Raw genomic sequence first — 24,644 nt, 5'->3', positions numbered from 1 at the left:
TGTTTCCGCACTTGAGTTCCCTTACAAGAGTTATGTTTGACCTATCACAAGATGAATGAGACACATTTTTGGAATAGTATAGGATTAGATTTGTTCCTAAATAAAAAATATTTTTTTATATTACAAAATAAAGAAGAAGTTGTACTACAAGAAAATGAGTTGCTATGGAAGAACATTTTTGGGTTAATAACAAAAATTGAAGAGATAGACAATGTAAACATTGAAGATGATTATAGTAGTGGAGAAAGATCAGGTGTACCAAGTCCACAAGGAAACATGTCCCTTTTATGTGTCGACAACCCTAACACTCCAAAAAATAAACAACCAAATCTTATAAATGAAGAGGGAAATGGTGAAGACAAAGAAACAAATAAAAATGATACGATTATTTCAGCACCTCATATTGAGGAAGACAAAGAATCAAATAAATCTAAATATAGTGCAACTATTATTGTCTCAATAATAGATGCACAAGCAAGACCAATGGTGACACCCCTTCACTAGCTCAAACGACAATGTCGAGTAGCAAAAATCCTACACCTAGCAAAAAGAGGAAAGCAATAAAAGATATTTTACCATATATTGAGATTAGTCTATATAAAATCATTGATATACCACAATTGGATTTGGAGAATCTTACCTTGGAGAAAACTATTTCACTGCAAGAAGTTTTGGTAAAAAAGAACAGACAAGGAGAGCTTAGGAGGGAGCACAAATAGAAATAAGTATTATATGACATAAAACATATTGTTGTTGATGCTTTTGAGATTCAAAATTTTGAAGAAGATGCACCACATAAACCAACTTGTAAATATAATTGATCAAGTGAATGCTAGAGAAATGGAATCAAATGTAAAGTTAATGGATTGGTCAGTAAGAAGATTTGAAACCAAGATTGTGGACAAAGTTTCCATAACTATTGTTGAACAAAAAGTGCAATTATAGGAGAAAGCATAGATTATTCTTGAGTTAATATACAAGGTACAAAATTTTTACACAATTGCATCATACATGCCAAGATTCACACATGCTATTTAGGCACAAATAAGTTCAATTCAAGCTAGGATGAAGAGATCCAACAACATTATTTTTGAGTTAGTAGAATCAAGAATTCTAAAGGCACACTGGTCAAGCTTCAGGTTACTATCAACAACATGAGATTCAAATTGATCTCTATTCAAGCAATGTCAATAACTCATTTGGAGGTCATGTAGAGAGAATTAAAAACAACCTAGTATCTTATAGTATAAGTGTTAGAGTGGGGTTGTCATTGCACCAAAAGACCTTTTTGTCAATGCTCGATACAACCACTCAAATTATAGTACATATGAAGTAGTTAAGCCCTTGTGATGAATCCCAAGGGGAGTGCTAAACAAAATGTCAAAGAATCTCCCACTCGGTGTTACCTAAGGGTTTGCGGATTCAAACCTATGACCAAGCGCTAATACCACTTGTTAGAGTGGGGTTGTCTTTCCACCAAAAGACCCATCTATCAATGCTCAATAAAACCACTCAACTTATAGTACATGGGAGGTAGTTAAGCCCATGTCATGAATCCTAAGGGGAGTGTTGAAAAAAATTTCCACAAGAAGATCATAATATTTTAGTGGTTGATAGTTTAGTTGATTTAGCTACAAGATCACAGTTGTAGAATAATGTTTTAGAGGTAACAAGAATCACATGGGATCAAGCACTATCCATGATTACCATAGTTCATAAGGAATTCATCAAAACATATGGATTATTTCCACCCATTCAACTACAACAATAGTGATATACAATATTAAAAAACAAGGGGGAATGAAATATGTGTAGAAGGAAAGATATGTGAAGATGGGAAAAGAAAATTGAAGAGAGATCGAGTAATGTGATGTGAACAAGATACAAAAGAAAGGTAAAATAAGTAAAAATGTGTATGTGTAGAAGGAAAGATATGTGAAGATGGGCGAATAAAATTGAAGAGAGACAGAGTGATGTGATGCAAACAAGATGCAAAAGAAAGGTAAAAGAAGAAGTATAAATGTGCAGTGTACAGATTTGAATAAAGGTGAAATGGTTTTGTTTGTTCATTTTTGTATTGTTTTTGCATTGTTCATAAGTCATGGGACTTAGAAGGGGAGCTCTTTATCAAATTGTATTGTATAGATGTAAATATGAAAAAGTGATGTAAATATGACAAAGTTTTTTTTCCCACTAATGTCAAAGGGGGAGATTGTTGGTATCTCTTATCATTATTGTCTATTAGTATCAACCACTTAGTCATTTACAAGGTTGAGTTAGATGGTCATCACTATGACTAAGCTACTCTATATAGGCTGAGTCATGTACATAAGTATGTACCTAGCTCTATAAGAGCCAAGTAAGTTTTTGGATCACAAAGTATTTTTTCTATATGATCTGAGCTCATTAGTGACCAAGAAAGTCATCAATGATTGAGAAAGTTTTGAGAATACATGTGTCAAATTACTTAGTATGTACTGAGCACAATGAAGGCCAAGAAACAACAATTTTGAGCATCAAGAAATAGTAAAGGATGAGCTACATAGAGTTTACATAAAAGTTAGGAATGGAATAGAGTTTTAGGCAAAATGATTAGCAGGCCAACTTGGAAGGGTTATTTAATTTTTGAAGAGGTTGTTATAGAACATTTAATATTATTAGAGGATGTTACAAAATATTTACATGTCATGGATCAAAAAACCTTATGTTGTGTGTTCAGCAATTAGGATGAAGAGGCAAAACATGGAATCATCTAGAAAACTCTTTACAAAAATATTTATATAGTGATGATCTTAACCTAGATCATATACAAGTAGAGAAGGGAATAAAAAGAGTTTATGTAAATATATGAAGTTATTTATAGAAAAGGATTGAGATCAGTTTAGAATTCATTGAATGATTATGCTAGCATCTAATAAACCAAGTGACCTAGTCATTATAGTGAAGTGGAATGGAAAGACAAGAATATCATATTAGAGGAGAGAATCAATTAGCAAGGAGGAGACTTGAAACCCTCTAAGAAGGTGATACCTTACAATCTCTTAAGATTTTAACAAGGTAGACCCCTCATAGGGTAGATCATATTTTATGGTCAAACATTGTAACGTTAACTAGTTAATTTTATTACTACAGTAGTGAAGATTTGTGGGTGTCATCCCCAACCTAGTTTTACCTTCACCTTCGAGGGTTTATGGGTAACAAATATTGTGTTATGTGTTTTACTTTAATGCATGTGACTGATCATACGTATATCTTACAAAAAATTTAGATTACTAGTTTTGCATGCACAATTTATTGATAGATGTGGATGAATTTGTGAAAAGTGAAAAGTGATTTAGATATTGATTCACCACCTGGTATCTAGTTTATCATGCGTATTCCTCCATCAATCAACATGAGGATCATTGATTATTATCTAGAAGTTTCCTAAGATGGTTATTTAAGTAGGGTTTCTTGACTAAATTTAGAGAGAGTATTGTTGCGATTCAAAGGAATGCATGTATGTGAAGTTGAAGGAGAATCAATGAGTTGTAAAGGACTAAAGGAAACTTAGTAGTGTAGTGAGGAGATATTGAAAATCAGTCATGATGAGGTGATTAAATATTGGAAAGACAAGATCTGTCATCAACAATTTAGTGCAGACTAAAGGATCAAGGTATTGTTACATTCTAATTAGTGTACCAAGTGAATCTCTTAATATAGTGGTCCTAATAGGCCTATTGTATATCTCCTAATAGAATACTCACTTAATTTTGAAGTGAAGATCCTTTCGTAAAGGTAGACTTAATAGTCTTCTATTCTTTTAAGAAAGTAGGAACCTCGTAGGGTAGGTCATCAAAAGTGATCAAAATTGTAGCCCTAATAGGCACTTTGTTGTTGTTGTAGTGGAGATTTTGTGAGTGTCATCCGCACCATGATTTTACCTTCACTATGGTTTCAGTGTTACCAAATCTTGTGTCAAGTGTTGTTTACTTGTTTATGTGTTATGGTTAAGGTTAATGAGGTGTATGGTGAATTATTATTAGTATGATTTATGTTTTAAGTGGTAAAATTTTATAGTGATTTTGATTCACCCACCCCCCACCCTCCTAAAATCTCACTTTCTCATTAGAATTACAATAATAGGAACACATGATCTCATGAGAAAGGTTTTAGACATTAGTTTCACAATAGTCTTCATTAAGTATGTACATCAAGAAAATTAAATAATTTATGTTTAATGTCCTTGTAGTACTAAATACTCCCAAGGATCTAGGCATGAAGATTACCTCATCAACACAACATCTACCCACAACCCACATATCATATTTTGCAAAGGCAAAGTAGAGACATACATTGCGTCCTTCTATAGTTTTTCAAAAGGAAAAGTAGAGACATACCTTTCTTCCCTCTATACATACAATATTATATAGTCCTCCCTTTAAATACATAAATTTAGAAAATAAAATCTATTAGATAGAAACATACTAGAAAATAGATTATATAAATATCAATGTAAAAAGTAGAATAAATATATTCATTTGAGAAAATTAAGAACATAAGCTCTTGTGCAACTAGAAACTATGACCAATGTAGGATTTCTTTGATTTTCACTACTAATTTAGAAACTAAAAATGATATGCATAGTGTGGAAATTGATTGATTGATGAAGAAACATACATCTAAACCCTTGTAGTGTGGCATACTTTCTATCGAAACCCTAGTATGTCTCAACACATCATTGAATCAACTACCACATTGCACATACCATTTTAGTTTTATAAACTAGTAGTGAAAATTAAAAAAAATCCTGCATTGATCATATTTTATGGTTGCACAAGAGCTCATCTTCTTAATTTGTTTGAAACAATTTATTTATGCTACTTCTGACATTGATATTTGTGTAATCTTTTTTCAGTATGTGTCCTTTTGGTACATTTTATTTAATTGACTTTAATTCATATTTGAAATCTTATGTAATTATAGTTTCTAAATTCATGTATTTAATTGGGGGACTATATAATCTAGTTAGAATCATGTTTAGGCTTAGGGTTATCATCATGGTTAAAAGGTTAAGCCTAGGACCCACAAGGTCTCACTAGAACACCTTAGGACCTTATAAAACACATTACCTATTGTATGACACCTTTATGATGTAAAAATAGTCCAAATGTTGCATACATTCCTAATGGGACCTTATTTTAAATGTCATAATTGATGAATGTTGCATACTATTGATGAATATTCATGAATGTAATTGGGAAGAGAATTGAATAGTGGAGCCTCTTAACTTTGGTTACAATCATGATAAGGTTGATGCACAATTGCCTCCTAGATTCAGATTCCATCACAATAATGAAGAACTCATAAAACATTATCTTGTGTGTGTGTGTGTGCGCACGCGCATGCGTGCGTGCATGTGTGCATGTGTAGTGCTTGCCCCTAGTTTGCATTTTGTTACTTTTGCCGAACTCTTTTAGGCTAATTTTATGCTTGATTACTAGTAGTATTGTTTTGAGATTATCATATATTGTTTTACATTCAATTGATTATATGATGAGATTACGTGATACTCCTTACTTCATGTATGTATGATGATTATTACAATTTTTTCAGTTATTGATGATGATTAGTTAGATGGTTTATTTTACATTTTTTCTTATGGATACTTACCCTATATTGCATGTGTATGGTGTGAGTGTTTGTTTTTTTTATGTATGGCATTTATGATGTGGTTAAGGAAGGGAGTCATAGTCACTTGCTAGTTGGGATCTACACGATGCACCACTTCTTGCCATTGCCTGTTTAGCTTAGAATATTGTGTTTGTGCATGCATGGATTTTATGCAGGTTGCAAGTACCATGTATCGACTTACCTGAATTGCCAAGATGAGCATACCCTATCACATTATCTCAATGGTAAGAGAGGGGAGATAAATGTGGCATACTTTTTATCGAAACCCTAATATGTCTCAATACATCATTGAATCAACTACCACATTGCACATACCATTTTAGTTTTATAAACTAGTAGTGAAAATTTAAAAAAATCCTGCATTGATCATAGCTTATGGTTGCACAAGAGCTCATCTTCTTAATTTGTTTGAAACAATTTATTTATGCTACTTGTGACATTGATATTTGTGTAATCTTTTTTCAGTATGTGTCCTTTTGGTACATTTTATTTAATTGACTTTAATTCATATTTGAAATCTTATGTAATTATAGTTTCTAAATTCATGTATTTAATTGGGGGACTATATAATCTAGTTAGAATCATGTTTAGGCTTAGGGTTATCATCATGGCTCAAAGGTTAAGCCTAGGACCCACAAGGTCTCACTAGAACACCTTAGGACCTTATAAAACACATTACCTATTGTATGACACCTTTATGATGTAAAAATAGTCCTAATGTTGCGTACATTCCTAATGGGACCTTATTTTAAATGTCATAATTGATGAATGTTGCATACTATTGATGAATATTAATGAATGTAATTGGGAAGAGAATTGAATAATGGAGCCTCTTAACTTTGGTTACAATCATGATAAGGTTGATGCACAATTGCCTCCTAGATTCAGATTCCATCAAAATAATGAAGAACTCATAAAACATTATCTTGTGTGTGTGTGTGCGCACGCGCATGCGTGCGTGCATGTGTGCATGTGTAGTGCTTGCCCCTAGTTTGCATTTTGTTACTTTTGCCGAACTCTTTTAGGCTAATTTTATGCTTGATTACTAGTAGTATTGTTTTGAGATTATCATATATTGTTTTACATTCAATTGATTATATGATGAGATTACGTGATACTCCTTACTTCATGTATGTATGATGATTATTACAATGTTTTCAGTTATTGATGATGATTAGTTAGATGGTTTATTATACATTTTTTCTTATGGATACTTACCCTATATTGCATGTGTATGGTGTGAGTGTTTTTTTTTTTTATGTATGGCATTTATGATGTGGTTAAGGAAGGTAGTCATAGTCACTTGCTAGTTGGGATCTACACAATGCACCACTTCTTGCCATTGCCTATTTAGCTTAGAATATTGTGTTTGTGCATGCATGGATTTTATGCAGGTTGCAAGTACCATGTATCGACTTCCCTGAATTGCCAAGATGAGCATACCCTATCACATTATCTCAATGGTAAGAGAGGGGAGATAAATGTGGCATACTTTTTATCGAAACCCTAGTATGTCTCAATACATCATTGAATCAACTGCCACATTGCACATACCATTTTAGTTTTATAAACTAGTAGTGAAAATTTAAAAAAATCCTGCATTGATCATAGCTTATGGTTGCACAAGAGCTCATCTTCTTAATTTGTTTGAAAGAATTTATTTATGCTACTTGTGACATTGATATTTGTGTAATCTTTTTTCAGTATGTGTCCTTTTGGTACATTTTATTTAATTGACTTTAATTCATATTTGAAATCTTATCTAATTATAGTTTCTAAATTCATGTATTTAATTGGGGGACTATATAATCTAGTTAGAATCATGTTTAGGCTTAGGGTTATCATCATGGTTCAAAGGTTAAGCCTAGGACCCACAAGGTCTCACTAGAACACCTTAGGACCATATAAAACACATTACCTATTGTATGACACCTTTATGATGTAAAAATAGTCCTAATGTTGCGTACATTCTTAATGGGACCTTATTTTAAATGTCATAATTGATGAATGTTGCATACTATTGATGAATATTAATGAATGTAATTGGGAAGAGAACTGAAGGGAGTCGTAGTCACTTGCTAGTTGGGATCTACACAATGCACCACTTCCTGCCATTGCCTGTTTAGCTTAGAATATTGTGTTTGTACATGCATGGATTTTATGCAGGTTGCAAGTACCATGTATCGACTTCCCTGAATTGCCAAGATGAGCATACCCTATCACATTATCTCAATGGTAAGAGAGGGGAAATAAATTCTTAATATTTAATTATATTTAATTAATTGGGAAATTAATTAAATAAAAGAATTAAATTTGAAGATAAAATTTATAAGAATAAATTTAGAATGTGATAATATTTATTTAATTTAATAATAATATATTTAGAGTTCATTTTTAAATAAATGTTAAATATTATTGTTATTTAAGTTAATAAATATTTTATCGATTAAGTTTTGAAAATAAATTTAAAAGTGAAATGATATTAAATTATGAAAAAGTTTTAAGTTTGCATGATGCATGCATGAGATTAAAATATAAGAAATTAATTAAAAAGATAAAACAAGTGAATTTAATAAAGATATTTTAATTGCATAAAGTGTGCATGAGATGAAAGTTCAATAAATTAATTAAAAAGAGAAGTCAAGTAGAAATTAAATAAAGTTATTTAATAATTTAGTAAACGTGCATGGAAAAGATAAAGAAAGATTAAGAAAAGATAATAAAGAATTGAAGTTTGGTGAACATGGAGTTCTCCCAGGTGAATGCACAATTAGTGCCTCGATTTGAGGAGAAAACTCCTTATCACCAATTGAAGGTTCATTTTTGAGGGACGCAAATTTTGGAGACAGAATTTTCAGAAAGGAGAAGGTTCTGTGAGGAGGAATTTCTCTTCAATTTTCTTGGGCGTAGCAATTAGCTTCAGTGTCCAGGTAGATGCTTGTGATTTTCACATATTTTAAATACACTCTTTTCTTCCTATCTTCATCATGTCTGTTAAATGATTGTTTGGATAATGCTTGTGATGAATGTTTTGAATTGTGAATTCAAATTTCTCTGTGAAGAATCCTTGAACATTTCAATATTGTAATTATTGAATGCATGTCAATATCTTTTGTATATGTGGAGATTAGAAAAGTAATCAAAGACCCTCATTTTGTAGATAAATGAATTTATTATTTTAATCGAGGAGGGTTTTGAGATTTAAAAAGAAACATTTGAAGTTTGAAATTTGATTGGTTAATTGTAATTTTCCTATCAGGCTTTGGTTGCAATTTTTTTAAAAATATATATATATATAAATAAATATGTTAATGGGGTTTTGTTCTAATATATATATATATTAAAGGGGGGTTGTTTTTTAAAAGTCTAATATAAATAATAATAATAATAATGATATATTATAATATGGGGGAGAGGCGGGGCCACCACCTCCCCACCTCCCAATACCCCTGTAGGCAGCACCGTACTTGTTGTTGTAGGTAATGTGACAGCCGTTGCAAACCCTGTGACGACAGGCAGGGGCCGCATGACCCTCTACTTAAAAGGCCGACGCAGGTGGGTATAAATTGTATTTTTTAAAATTTAAAATTTTATTAAAGTTTTCAAATATATGTTATAAGATATTTATTGATTAATATTAAATTTATTATATATGTTAATAAATATGTATTAAATGTTATTTAATATATATTAAATATTAATAAGATTTAAGGTTAATGGATTATAATTTGTTATTATTATTTGATAAAATATTAACAAAGTTAATTATTAATTATTAATTAATAATAATTTTGTTAATAAATTTTATTTTTCTAAAAAGATATATTAATATAAGTATTTAGTTGATAATCATTAATTAATTTAATTAAAATTAGTTTAATTAAATTTAAATAATGATGAATATAGTTAAATGAAAATTGTAGATTTATTATAATATTATTTTTAATAATATTGGTTAGATTGGAATTACTTATTTATTTTAATAAGCTAAACAAATAACTTGCGTTTAGACAATTTTAGAAAATTGATTTAAATCAGGTTGGGTAATTGGACTTTTATTCAAAATGGGTTAAGCTATATGGATTAGGCTGTACCCCTTTAAATTTGAAAACTCATATTGAAATGAAAATTGGAACTTTATTGTGAACTAACACTATGTGTATTCAAGACTAAACCAAAATACGACAAACACAATTGTCTGTATATTGTTTGTGCTTTGGGGTTTTGGGGGTTGATTTAGTTTTGACCAGTCTTAGGATGTTACTAGAGACTTGGGAGTTATGTGATTGTGTTGATATGATGATTTGTACTCGATCTTGATTACTTTTTCTTAACCATGGTATGTGATGATATGCTCTATGTTGAGTGTGTTTATATTATTGGTTATTGTGTTTCGGTGTCTTTTTGGGATAGCGAGACTTATGCTATGAGATATTTTGACTTAACCATTTTTACCATTTTTGGAGTCCTCAATTAGTTATATTTGAATTTCTTTTCAGTCGATTGATAGGACTGAAGTGTTTGCTTTGATCTTGGTGATGTCATGTTGTGACATGTTGACATTTTGAGCCATTGATCAGTATTATTGGTATTCTTTTCAGTTGCTTGTTGAGAACCGATGGGTATTGTGATTTATCTTGGGATGCTTTCCAGTTGCTTGTAGAGAACTGATGTGATTATTGTGAATTATATTTTGATGCTTTCCAATCACTTGTATAGGGCTAAGGTGATTTTTATATGATTATTGATTTGTGCTTTTATGAGCCTAGGGTAGGTTATCTACATGTAGTGTCGAGAAGTGGCTTGGAATATGGGCTGAGGCCCTAAGTGGCTACCAAGGTAACTCATTGTAAGTTGTTTAATAAGTGAAAACATTACACTAAATGGGGATTAAAATGAACCTAATAAGAGTCTTTGTATGTTCTTGCCCATGCCTCGAGTGCTAGTACAAACTAGGATGGGAGTAGAGAGAACACTTGGTTGCAACCTTGCATTCTGTAGTATGCCTTGTCAATAGGAGAAGATACTAGTGGTTGCATAGGGATCACTAGGGGGTCAGGGTCCTGAGAGAGTACTAGGGTAACTCTAGCATGATTTGTGTGATGACACTTTCCCACTTACATAGTAGGTTTCCTACATGTCCTTGTGTGCCTCTAGGTCTAGATGTTAATCTATGTTGGAACCTTTGAGTTAGAATGCTTTTAGGATTTCCTGGACTTAGAGAGTATATTAATATTTGGTTTGATATCTTGTTTGGGACTTGATATCTTGTTTAGTGTGGACCTATGGGTGCCATGTGGTTGGGAGGCATAGCTACCTAAACCACTACTAGGGATTGGTGTACAGAGATGGTCTATTGTCCTAGTGCAACTGTTGTTAGATGTGTTCACTTGGTGCTTCAGGTTCCAGAGTATGCCTTCTTGTGATTCATGCTTTCATTGCTATGCTTGTTTATCATGTTTAGATGATGTTATTTATTGATGCATTTCCTTATATTGATGATTAGTATGTGATAGGTGATGTTATCTACTTTGTAGGATCATCTTAGGCTTTATTCTAGCATGTTAGATTTCTTTATGCTTATGTTGTACCATGTTTTAGTAGTGACATCCCTATTACGATAGTACCAATGATCTGATTGGTGGCTTGGGATGTTACATGTGGGGGATGGCTAGGGCCCATGATGGTCTTATGATGCTATTAACAGTTGGGAGGAACCACATACTTAGTTAGTTGTGTTTTATGATGAATAGTTGTATTTTATGATGGATGGATGTATCATGTATGGTGGATGGTTTGATTTATTTTATTGTACTTGTATCATGGATCTAAGGAGGATGACATATTTCTATTTTTACATATGTATATTCTTTTAGTCTTTCATACCCTATGAAATGTAGAGTGGATGATTGAGCATTCAAAACAAATGTATATTATGGACTTTGAACTTTTAATTATTCTTTCATATGGATGTGGTAGTTTTTAGACTTAGTATTAATTAAATTTAAATGTAATTCAATGTCATGGGATCCTTAAGGAATGTAACCTATTATGTATGCTTATAGTTGATCGTATGTTATTGCTTCCGCTACTACGTGTTTGATCTATATGATTAATCTTTCTTGCTTTAAAAAAAATATTGTTGGCAACTTTAGTAAAACTTTAAGTTATTTCTTTTGGATCCCTTGGTGGGGTGTTATAACATGAATGCCTACGCATGTGTGTATGTGCATGTGTGTGCGCGCACACACATGCATGTGTGCATGCGTGTGTGTGTGCATGCACATGCATGCGCGCACATGTGTGCATGTGTGTGTGCACACATGCATATGCATATGTATATGTATGTGTACTTCTTCAAGTTTATATGGCTTTAAGAAATTCCATTTTCAAATAAAATTAGGTAATTTCATTTTTAAATACAACAACATATGTATTTGTATATGCATATGGAACATATGCATATGTATGATTACTACTTTAAGTTTATGTAGTTTCAAGCAATTTCATTTTCAAATACAACAATATATGTATATACATATGCATATACATAAATACATACATATACATATATATATGCATATGCATCATATACATATGCATGTGCATATGCATATGCATCATATACATATGCATGTGCATATGCATATGTATATGAATATGTATCTGCATATACAACATATACATATGTATGTGTATATGCATATGCATGTGTATATACATATGTATATGTATGTGTACTACCTCAAGCTTATGTGGTTCCAAGAAATTTCATTTTCAAATAAAATCAAGTTTCAAGCTAGACAATTTCATTTTCAAATCACATCAATCAGGTTTCAAAAAAATCATTTTCAAATCACATAAATCATGTTTCAAAAACAGTTATTTTTAAATCACAGAAACTTGAAGCAATACATGTCCTTACTAAGGTTATTGGAAATGATTTAAAAGATCATGAATGAAGAATGATGGAACTGGCAAAGAATGCCTTCAATCATTATTTTCTCATTGATGTCAAACTTGCTACTTGCAAGAATGACAATTGCTTAAGTGATCCAAATACTATCAATTGGTTGAGTGACAAGGAGGAGGAAATCAATAAGATGTAACTAGAGCACCTAGAGAAAGGTTGAAGTTATGATGTTGTAATGAATTATAAGGATCAACTAAGCCATTGATGAAATAGTGTATTGATGACATACTCTAAGACACAGGGAATGGACACACTAAGACACATCATAGATGTAAGTTTTAACTAAGTCATTTGTAGAACCTGACTAAGTTCATTTGTGAGTGCCGAGAAAATCAATAATCATTCAGGTACCAAGTGATCTAGAAAACTATATATGTTGAGTAACAGAGATGTTCATATGTCAAGCTATATAGAATTCAACATGTGTAGAGTAACTCAAGATCCAACAAGTGTTGAGCATTAGTAAATATAGTAGGATGTCGAGAAATCCAAACCCAGTTAATGTCGAGCATCAGTAAACCAATGATGCCGAGTTGCTACATTATTTGTTAAGTCAAAAGATTTGCCAGATTAGTAATGATAAGTTTGTTACATTGAATTTTGTGAATTAGTTGGATGATAAGGATGATGACTAGATGTCACAAAATTTCATATAAACCATGCAAACTAGTTTTGAGTGAATATTGATGGACTTATCATGAAGTTTTTGGAAGAAACAATTTGGAGGGAAAACAATATCATTCTCTCAAGTCAAATCAAATTGATGAGTGAGAAGATTTGAGCGAGAAATGAAGAACATAACTTCTTTATAAGGAGTTATAGATTAGGAGATCAAAAGAGAGGAGTGAGTTGGTCATAAGTGTGGTTGTGTGAAGAAGCCAAGAGAAGACTAGTGTGAAGTGTTAAGAAGAGGACACAGTGAGGAGTAAGCACGGAGCATCAAGACTCTGAGTTGATCAAGTGACCATAGAGTGCATTGGCATAATGAGTGGAAGAACTCAAGGAGATAGATCTTGAAGGGTGAACAAGCTGTCAGAACTACAAGGAAGAAAAGCCAAGCAAAGAAAAGAACTGAAGAGTGATCTAAAATCTGCAAGGTTAGATTTTCTATCTTTATCAAGTCAAAACCTTTCTAATACTTTCTTACCATTATATTAGACATTGAAATCCTACATTGCTAGGTTATCTTAATAGCTAGGTGGATAAGCCTCATAAAATGGATACAAGATCCCTAGGAGAAGGATAAGAGATCCTCAGGAGAAGGATAGGAGATCCTTAGAGAGGGATAAAAGATTCTTTTGAGAAGGTGACTGTAAATCCCATGGACTTGGGTGGGCCTAATAGCTCTATGTAAATCCCTTAACAGGGCACACTCCTAATAGGATGTAGAAATCTTTTAACAGGGTCACATCTTATAGTGTGTAAAGCCTTTAATAGGGCAGGCCTTTAACAAGGAAAACCATCAGAAGTGGTTGAAATATATTACGCAGTAATTTTGTGGGTGTCATCCCCACCCCTTTTTTACCTTCTTATTCTTGGAGGGTTTATGGGTCACCAAAATCTCAAGTGTTATGTGGTGATGCATGTTTACTTTTCATGATTGTTTAATGTTTAATTGCATGCATGATAATTTCAATTATATGCCATTAAGGATTTGAGAAGAAAGTAAAAAGGCTAGAAAGAAAATTTTTTATTGGACATTATTGGACCTTGAATAACTGATTCACCCCCACTCTTAGTTATTCTAAAAGAATTCTAATAACTGGTATCAGAGCCCAATGCTGATTTGTTTCAAGGTACTAGCAACACGAAGATCAAGATGTCCAAGAAAGAAGTTCCTAAGCTAAACAAAGACAAATTTGTTGCATGGAAAAGTCTGATGAAGTTGCACCTTGGACCAATCGGTGATTATGCATATACCTCAATCACATCTGATCATGTAGACCTTCTAGGACCCCTCACTATAGAAGACGTGAACAAGAAGAAGGAGCACAATCAAGTGATGTTAGAGATTGATTTAGCACTAAGCTATGTCGAGTATGATGACATCAAAGAATGTGGTACTTCACATCAGATGTGGAAAACATTATCAAACATCTATAGAGGAGATGATAATGTAAAGAGAGCCAAGAGAGAGAGCCTAAGAGGAAAGTTTGATGAATGAAAATGGAAGAAGGAGAGAATGCTGCTCAATATAGTGCAAGGATGAAAGAAGTGGTAAGTGTCATAAGAAGCCTAGAAGGACATTGATCAAAAGAAACAATATGTAGAAAATACTTGAGAACTTTGCTTTCTATATATGCTATAAGAGTATTAGCCATCCAAGAGCTAAGGTGTGTACCAGACAACACATTGTCATTTGAAGGAATAATTGGAAGACTCACTGCCTTTGAGCTATCCAACTTTGACAACTACAAGCCAAAAAAATTTGAATCTACATTCAAAGCCAAGATGACAATAAAAGACAATGAGGAGGTGCAAACAAAGAAAAAGAGTGGAAAAGGAAAGTAGGTATCTAGTGACAGTAGCACTAATGAAGATGATGTAGATCAATTGGAGGCATTGCTAGAAAGAAGATTTCACAGAGGAATAGGAAAATTCAAAGGTAAGCTCCCAATCATTTCTTTCAATTCTAATGAAGTTGGTCACATTGTAGCCAAATGCACACAAAAGAAAAATTACAAGGATGGAGGCAACCTCAAGAACAAGAAAGAGGATAACAAGGGCTACAGAGGTAAATGCAAAAGATGTTACATTGTTGAAGAAGACTCTAATGAGAATGATGATGAAGTAGTCTATGTGGCTATGAAAGAAGAATCAGATGAAGATGAAGCAACTACCTTGGTAACCTACATGAACAAGAATAACAAATGGATCATAGACAATGGATGCTCTCATTACATGACTGAAGATAAAATTAAGTTCATTACCTTTAATCAATATGAAGGAAATAGTGTTAGATTTGGTAACAATGCACCATGTTAGATCAAAGGGAAAGGTAGTATCAAGCTTACGAAAAAGATATCATGTGATAATGCATACTATGTTGAAGGCCTAAATTATAACTTGTTAAGTGTTTCACAATTAGGCAACATAGGATGCAAGGTTGAATTTGAAAATGGAGTTGCCAAGATCTATGATTCTCAAGGAAGTTTAATAGGAAAAGGTGACTAGACTAGGAGTAATTTGTTCTACCTAGACATGGAAGATGCTTCTAATATCATTGTTCAAACTAATGATGTATGGTTATGGCACAAGAGGCTATGTCATGTAAATTTTGAAAATTTGATAAGCATCAACAAAATGAAGAATGTCAGAGGTCTACCAAAGTTGAAGAAGCTTGACAACATCATGTGCAAACAATGCCAACTAGGGAAGATGACCAAGTCAACTTTCAAAAGCAAGGCTTATACTTCTAATGAAGTATTGGAGCTAGTTCATACTGACTTGTGTGGTCCTATTGAAGTGTAAAGCTACAAAGGTGATAGAAACATAATGCTATTTGTGGATGACTATTCAAGGATGATGATAGTCATGTTCCTAAAAAAAAATCAAATGCATTCCAAATGTTTAAATGGTACTTGACCAAAGTTGAGAAAGAGACTGGGAAGAGCCTAAAATGTCTTAGATCTAATAGAGGAGGTGAATTCACATCAAGAGAATTTGAAGAATTTTGCAATGAAAGAGGAATCAAAAGGCAAACATCAGCACCTAGGACTCCACCTTAGAATGGTATAGCAAAAAGAAGGAATAGATTAGTTATTGACTACGCCAGAACCTTAATGATGGAGAAAAATGTTGCATTCAAGTACTGGAGAGAAGTTGTAAGTACTATAGTCTACACACTCAACAGAGTTCAAGTCAAAAAAGGTAAAAATGCAACACCTTTTGAATTATGGTATGGGCATTCTCCTAATGTAAAACATTTCAAAATATTTGGATGCAAATGCTATATATGTAAAGAGTCTAAAAATGGAAAGTTTGATGGAAAGAGTGAGGAAGGCACATTTCTTGGTTATTCTACTAGAAGCAAAGCTTATAAGTGCTTGAATGTTAACACTAACAAAGTAGTAGAAAGCACAAATGTGAAATTTGATGAGCTTGCAGAAGTTCAAAGTGTTGAGAACACCAAGAAAGTAGAAGAATACAAGACCTTTGTATAATTTTATGAAGGTATACCTAATAATGGTGAAGTTGCAACTCAGAATGACAATCAACAAAAAAATCTAGCATCTATCGAGTCATAGACAGTGAATGCTGAATAGTAGACACATTCAGAAGTCGAGCTATAGAATACAAAGAATGTTCATTCAAAATTTGAGTACTATCAACATGAAGGAAATGAAGAAATATTTGATGAAAATACACATGAAGATTTAGATTCTGAAAGAGACAACATGCAAACAAGCAAAGAACCAGTATTGGCAAAGTACGTAAGAAGACATCATCCTGTAGATCAAATTATTCAAAACAAAGGGGCAGGACTAATGACAAGGAATAGATTCAAAAGTGAGACATGTCTACTAAAAAAATAGAATAAAAAATAGTAAGTGAAGCCATAGAAGATGATGATTGGTACAATGCTATGAAAGAAGAAACAAAACAAATTTAAAAGAATAAGACATGGACCTTAGTCTCAAGACTAGCTAACAAGAATGTAATTGGAACCAAGTGGGTGTTTAGAAACAAGTTAGATGAGAATGGTGAAATCACAAGGAACAAGGCAAGACTAGTCTATAAAGGGTATGCACAAGAAGAAGGACTAGAGTATGGAGAAACTTTTTCTCCAGTTGCTAGAATGGAAGGAGTAAGGACCTTACTGGCATATGCAACCTTCAAAGGATTTAAAGTCTATCAAATGGATGTTAAATCTGCATTTCTGAATGGTATACTCGAAGAGGAAGTCTACATAGAGCAACCAAAAGGATTTGTTGTTGAAAATAACAAAAATAGGTATGCAAATTACATAAGGCTCTATATGGATTAAAGCAAGCCCCTAGAGATTGGTATGAGAGACTTTACAAATATCTAGTGCAACTAGGATTTGAAAGAACGCATGATAACAACAACATGTACATTAAATCAAAAGAAGGTAAGGATATCCTTGTACCTAAAATATTTGTGGATGACATAATTTTTGGAGGAAAGGAAGCACCTTGCAAAATTTTTGCTAACAAAATGAAACATGAGTTTGAGATGTCCATGTTTGGAGAAATCAAGTTCTTTGTTGGATTGCAAGTACATAAACTAAAACATGGTATATTCATGACACAATCAAACTACATCAAAGAAATACTCAAGACGTTTGGATTGGAAGACTCCAAACTTGTCAGCACACTAATGGCAATAGGGCATAAGCTATCCAAAAATGATGAATCAGCTAAAGTCAATCAAACAATGTATAGATCCATGATTGGAAAACTACAATATGTTGTACATAGCAGACCAGACATAGAATTAGCAATTGGAATAGTGGCTAGATTCTCTACTAATCCTAGAGAAAACCATCTCATGGCAGTAAAAAGGATAATGAGGTATCTCAAAGGAACTGATGATTTTTGCCTATACTACAAAAAGAATGAGAAATTTGAGCTCAATGCATATACATACATAGATTGAGGAGGCAACATTGATGACAGGAAAAACACAAGTGGAGGAGCATTATTCTTAGGTAAAAAGCTAGTTACTTGGACTAGCAAGAAACAAACATGCACATCTCAGTCCATTGCAGAAGCAAAATATGTGGCAGTAGCAATCAATTGCACAAACATTGTGTGGCTCAAACATCTATTGAAAGGAATGAAAGAAGAGGTAACCAAACCTGTGATACTGTATTGTGATAATACAAGTACTATAAACATATCCAAGAATCCAGTAATGCATGCAAAAATCAAGCATATTGCAATCAAGTATCACTATGTTAGAGAATTGGTGGAAGAGAAACAAGTGAAGATGGAGTACATTCACACAAAGGAACAAATTGCAGATATCTTCACCAAACCATTGCCCAAGGATACTTATGAATATATTAGAGGTAAGTTGGGGGTAAAGCCCCTAACTCAAGCACTCTAAAGCAACAAAGAAGCTACCCTGCATCAACAGGAGTAGATCATTGAAATATCAAAAGAATGATGCAGAGGATGACAACAGAACATAAATTCCAGATCAGTCACAAACATGGTGACAAAGGACAAAGACATAAGATGCAAAGCTTACACCAAGCATGTTGAAGATGCTACACCTTTGGCAATTATGTCAAAGAGGGAGATTTATGAGAAACAAATTAATAAAAGGTAACAAGGAGATGTATGAGAATGTATGAGATCATTAGTAGACCAAAAAAAGAGAGATGAAAGAGGGAGATTCAGAAGAGATAAGAAACTGATCAGCAAGCAGCTATGAAGGATCAAGAATATAGAGTAAGGATGCAACACTCAAGAGGGAGAAGCATAAAAAAGGATTCAGTTTATATCAGCAAAAGAGGGAGACATGATACAAAAAGGAAGATATGAAATGAACATGTAATGACAACAAGTTTTCTATTTGGTATATAATTTTGGTGGTAACTAAGTTGATCAGCTCAATCAATTGATCAGTTTGGTTTGCCATCAATGCCAAAGAGGGAGATTGTTGGAAATGATTGAAAATATCATGAATGAAGAATGATGGAACTAGTAAAGAATACCTTCAATCATTGTTTTGTCATTGATGTCAAACTTGCTACTTGCAGGAATGGCAATTTCTTAAGTGATCCAAAGACTATCAATTGGTTGATTGACAAGGATGAGGCAATCAATAAGATGTAACTAGAGCACCTAGAGAAAGGTTGAAGTTATGATTATTTAATGAAGTATAAGGATCAGCTAAGCCATTGATGAAATAGTGTATTGATGACATACTCTAAGACACAGGGAATGGACACACTAAGAGACATTAAAGATGTAAGGTTTAACTAAGTCATTTATAGAACCTAACTAAGTTCATTTGTGAGTGTCGAGAAAATCAAGAATCATTCAGGTACTGAGTGATCTAGAAAACTATATATGCTGAGTAACATAGATTTTCATATGCCGAGCTATACAAAATTAAACATGTGCCGAGTAACTCAGGATCCAACAAGTGTCGAGCATTAGTAAATATAGTAGAAGTCGAGTAACATAGAAGGTGTTGAGCATCAGTAAATGTAATAGAAGCTGGGTGATTCAAGAAGACAGTAGAAGTTGAGCAATACAGGAAAGCTTCAGGTGCCAAGTAAAGCAAAAACTATAGAGGATACCGAGCAATCCGGACCCAGTTAATGTCGAGCACCAGTAAACCAATGATGTCGAGTTGCTGCATTATTTGTTAAGTCAAAAGATTCGCCAGATTAGTATGATAAGTTTGTTACATTTAATTTTATGAATTAGTTGGATGATAAGGATGATGAGTAGATGTCACAGAATTTCATGTAAACGATGCAAGCTAGTGTTGAGTGAATATTGATGGACTTATCATGAAGTTTTTGGAAGAAACAATTTGGAGGGAAAACAATATCGTTCTCTTAGATCAAATCAAATTGATGAGCAGGAAGATTTGAGCAGAAAATGAAGAACATAAATTCTTTATAAGGAGTTACAGGTTAGGAGATCAAAAGAGAGGAGTGAGTTGGTCATAAGTGTGGTCATGTGAAGAAGCCAAGAGAAGGCTAGTGTGAAGTGTCAAGAAGAGGACACAATGAGGAGTAAGCACAAAGCATCAAGACTCTGAGTTGATCAAGTGACCATAGAGTGCATTGGCATAATGAGTGGAAGAACTCAAGGAGATAGATCTTGAAGGGTGAACAAGATGTCAGCACTACAAGGAAGAAAAGCCAAGAAAAGAAAGGAACTGAAGAGTGATATGAAATCTGCAAGGTTCGAGTTGCTATCTTTATCAAGTCAAAACCTTTCTAATACTTTCTTACCATTGAATTAGACATTGGAATCCTACATTACTAGGTTAGCTTAATAGCTAGGTGGATAAGCCTCAGAAAAATGATAGAAGATACCCAAGAGAAGGATAAGAGATCCTCAGGAGAAGGATAGGAGATCCTTAGAGAGGGATAAAAGATTCTTTTGAGAAGGTGACTGTAAATCCCATGGACTTTGGTGGGCCTAACAGCTCTATGTAAATCCCTTAATAGGGTGGCATTCTAAGTTGAATTTTCTTAAGTCCTCTAATAGGGCACACTCCTAATAGGGTGTAGAAATCCTTTAACAGGGTCACATCTGACAATGTGTAAAGCCTTTAATAGGGCAGGCCTTTAGCAGGGCAAACCATTAGAAGTGGTTGAAATCTATTACGTAGTAATTTTGTGGGTGTCATCCCCAGCCCAATTTTACCTTCTTATTCCTAGAGGGTTTCTGGGTCACCAAAATCTCAAGTGTTATGTGGTGATGCATGTTTACTTTTCATGATTGTTTAATGTTTAATTGCATACATGATAATTTCAATTATATGCCATTAAGGATTTGACAAGAAAGTAAAAAGGTTAGAAAGAAAAATTTGTATTGGACATTATTGGACCTTGAATAATTGATTCACCCCCCCTCTTAGTTATTCTAAAAGAATTCTAAAAGAGGTAGTATATTCAGTGGGTTTGTAGAATTCAGTGGTGCTCACATTTTCATGCTTGAATGAGAATCATGCCTTTCATGTGTGGTCTCGGGTGAAAATGATTTGGTGTTTATCTTTTATTTTTATTTTTAATTATAGCTTGTTATATGTATATGCATGTGTATTTGTATGTATGTGCATATGTATATTTATATGTATATGTACATGTACATGTACTGCATCACATTTACGTGGTTTCTAGCAATTTAATTTTCAAATAAAATTAGGTTTCAAGCTAGGCAATTTCATTTTCAAATCACATAAATCAGGTTTCAAATAATTTTATTTTCCTACCTCTCCTAACACCCATATAAAAAGTTAACACAACACCTCCCCACAACCCACATATTAGAAGTTTCAAAAGGCTAAGTGGGCATCCCACACACATTTTCAATGTGTCTATAATCTCACACACCCATTTGATCTTGAATGATGATATGTGCATACTGAATGTTGAGTATTTGTTCTTAGCACTCCAAAATCATCCATTTCATACTGTCATCTATACACAATATCATTGTTTCTTTGTACTCACACACCCATTTCATTTCATGTGATCATCTAAAAAGTGTGTCAATCTAATTAAGTTCTCAACTATTTCCTCTCATTTGATCATCTCATAACTACTAAATGGTGATGCACTGGTAGATGCGTATGAAAAATACATAATAATAGACAAGGCAGATTATTCTTTCACATAATTCTTTAAAGAGATATCATTTCATGGAAATCCATGATTGTGGGATGTGTAGTAAATGGATATATTAAATATAGGTTGTTTGAACTTTATCTAAACAAATGGAACTATGCATTTCTAGATGCAAAATTATATATTTAATAGGATTATGTTAGCTAGAGAGGAAGACTTCCACCATTAACCACTATGATCAAGTCCATTTTTTTACAAGTGTTGAATAGCCTATATCTAATATATCCATGGGCTAGGAGTTGCGTTTGTGCTACAACTTGGTGTTGTGAAGAAGTCATTCTAAGAAGATTGGTGCCACAAATTGTATTAGAGAGGAAGACTTCCACCATTCAATGGGAAGAAAATACAATATAACTTCTTAATGATCACTCTAAAAGCATGCTACAAAATTGGATATCAATGACTCATTCAGTAGTTGAAATTATAATAGTTCATAATGATCTAAATTATACATCAGGCTGAAATTTTATAATTAGAATAGTTCATAACAAAATTGGGCTAAACTTATATAATTAGAATAGTTCATAATAATTGAATTATTCTAAGTATGAATTCTAGCCTTTAACTATTCCAATTATGAACTAATATTTCATAACACAATTGCAATGTACGAATTGAAGTGTGATTGCCAGCCTTTAACTATTTGAATTGTGAAATAATATAGTTCATAAAAAAAATTTGTCATGGTTTTTTATGGACCTGATGTAATTGGGCTAAATTTTATTATAAACTATTGTAATAGTCAACCTAATGTAATTTGGCTTAACTTTATTATGAACTATTCTAATCATACTTTAGTTTGTACATTGCAATATTGTTATGAACTATTCTAATAGTTAGCCTGTAAGATTGAGATTATATTATTTTAGAATTGAACCGTGAAACCTTGATGATCTTCTATTGCATAGGTATCTTCTTCACTTTTTTGTTTCTTGTATAAACCCTTCATTTAGATTACATAAGGATATACAGAGGCTTCAACATGGATTATGATGCTATTATTGCAGAATCTGTTGACCTGATAAGTAGTAATAAAATATTTAATTATAAATAAAGTTCAAAAATGGTTTATTTTTTATACTCTTTTATGTCATTAACTACAATGTGGACATCTTATTTTTACAACTTTTTTTGCATAATCATGAGCCTTGTCACCTTGATCAAGGTATTTCAAGTGGCTCAGGTGATATCCATGTTCTACCCTCAACTTGTGTTTTTCACTAAATATATAGGAATTAATGTTAGATGTTAACAAGGAATTTAGAGTTTTGTTGGGGGGTAGGGGGTAGTTGAGCTTCCACCTTCATGTGGTTGGCCATGTTAAGTAGAGAATAATAAACAATTCTTGAAACAAAGTGAAGCTCAATACCCAATCACATTCTCAAAATATGAGTTTACCAAAAATCTATAATGCCCCGCCAAGGGATCCAAAGAATTTCACTAAGTTTGCCAAAAAAAAAATTTTTTGTTTAAACATGAAAGTAAAACCATTCATAATATTCACGGAAGCAATAGTAACATCCAACTAATAGTAAACATAACATACTTAATAGATTACATTCTTTAAAGATCCCTTAACATTGAATTACATCTAAACTAACTATTCATCTAACATCACATCCTTATGAAATAACAATGATACATCCAATGTTCATAAATTACATTTTCAGATTGCTCAATCATCCACTATACATATCACAGGGTATGAAAAAGCTTAAAAGAACATACATCTATGTAAATAAAGAACATCATCATCTAATATTAATCCATGATGCAATTAAAGTAAATGAAACCACATATCATACATGATACAACATCACAAAAGATATAAACATCCATCATAAAAGATAACCATATATCACAAACATAAATAACTAAGCGCACGATTCCTCCCAACTGTAAATAGCATCATTAGACCATTGTGGATCCTAGCCATCCCTCTATGTGTAACATTCCAAAGCACCGAAGAGATCATCGGTATTATCATAGTAGGAATGTCACTCCTAAAACATCCTACTAACATGCAAAGTAAAGCATAAGATAACATCATCTAACATATGCAAATCATCAATATAAGAAACATACCAGTAAATACATCCATCATAAGGTATATCATCAATCATAATGCTCCAAGAATAGAATGAAGATAAATACCAACCAAGAATACTCCAGCCACGGTGTCTCAAACGGATCTCAAATGATAAGAGTGGAAAAACACTACCACCCGACCGCATGGTACCTAAGTGGTCCACTCCCACTGTGTTGAGGAGATAATCTCAAGTCCCAAACAGGATATCCAAAACACATTGCATAATTACTCTCTAAGTCTAGGAATCCTAAAAGTATACTAACTCAAAGGTTCCATCACACAAAACTGACATCTAATTCCCAAAGGCACAACAATGACATGTAGGAAATCTACTATGCAAGCGGGAAGTGTCATCGCATTTATCATGTACAAGTTACCCTGGCAGTTAGCTAAACTCCACGGGTCCATACTAATCTCATGCGGCCACTAGTATCCTCTCATACTGATGAGGCATACTACGGAATGCAAGGTCGCAACCATGCGTTCTCACTACTCCCATCCTAGCCTGTACAAGCACTCAAGGCATGGGCGAGAACCAAAACAATTATCTTTTTAGGTTCATTTAA

This window comes from Cupressus sempervirens, chromosome 3, assembly GCF_028749045.1.
Source record: "Cupressus sempervirens isolate cs-2001-9-10 chromosome 3, ASM2874904v1, whole genome shotgun sequence".
NCBI classification, from domain to species: Eukaryota; Viridiplantae; Streptophyta; class Pinopsida; order Cupressales; family Cupressaceae; genus Cupressus; species Cupressus sempervirens.
This window is presented reverse-complemented; position numbering follows the sequence as displayed.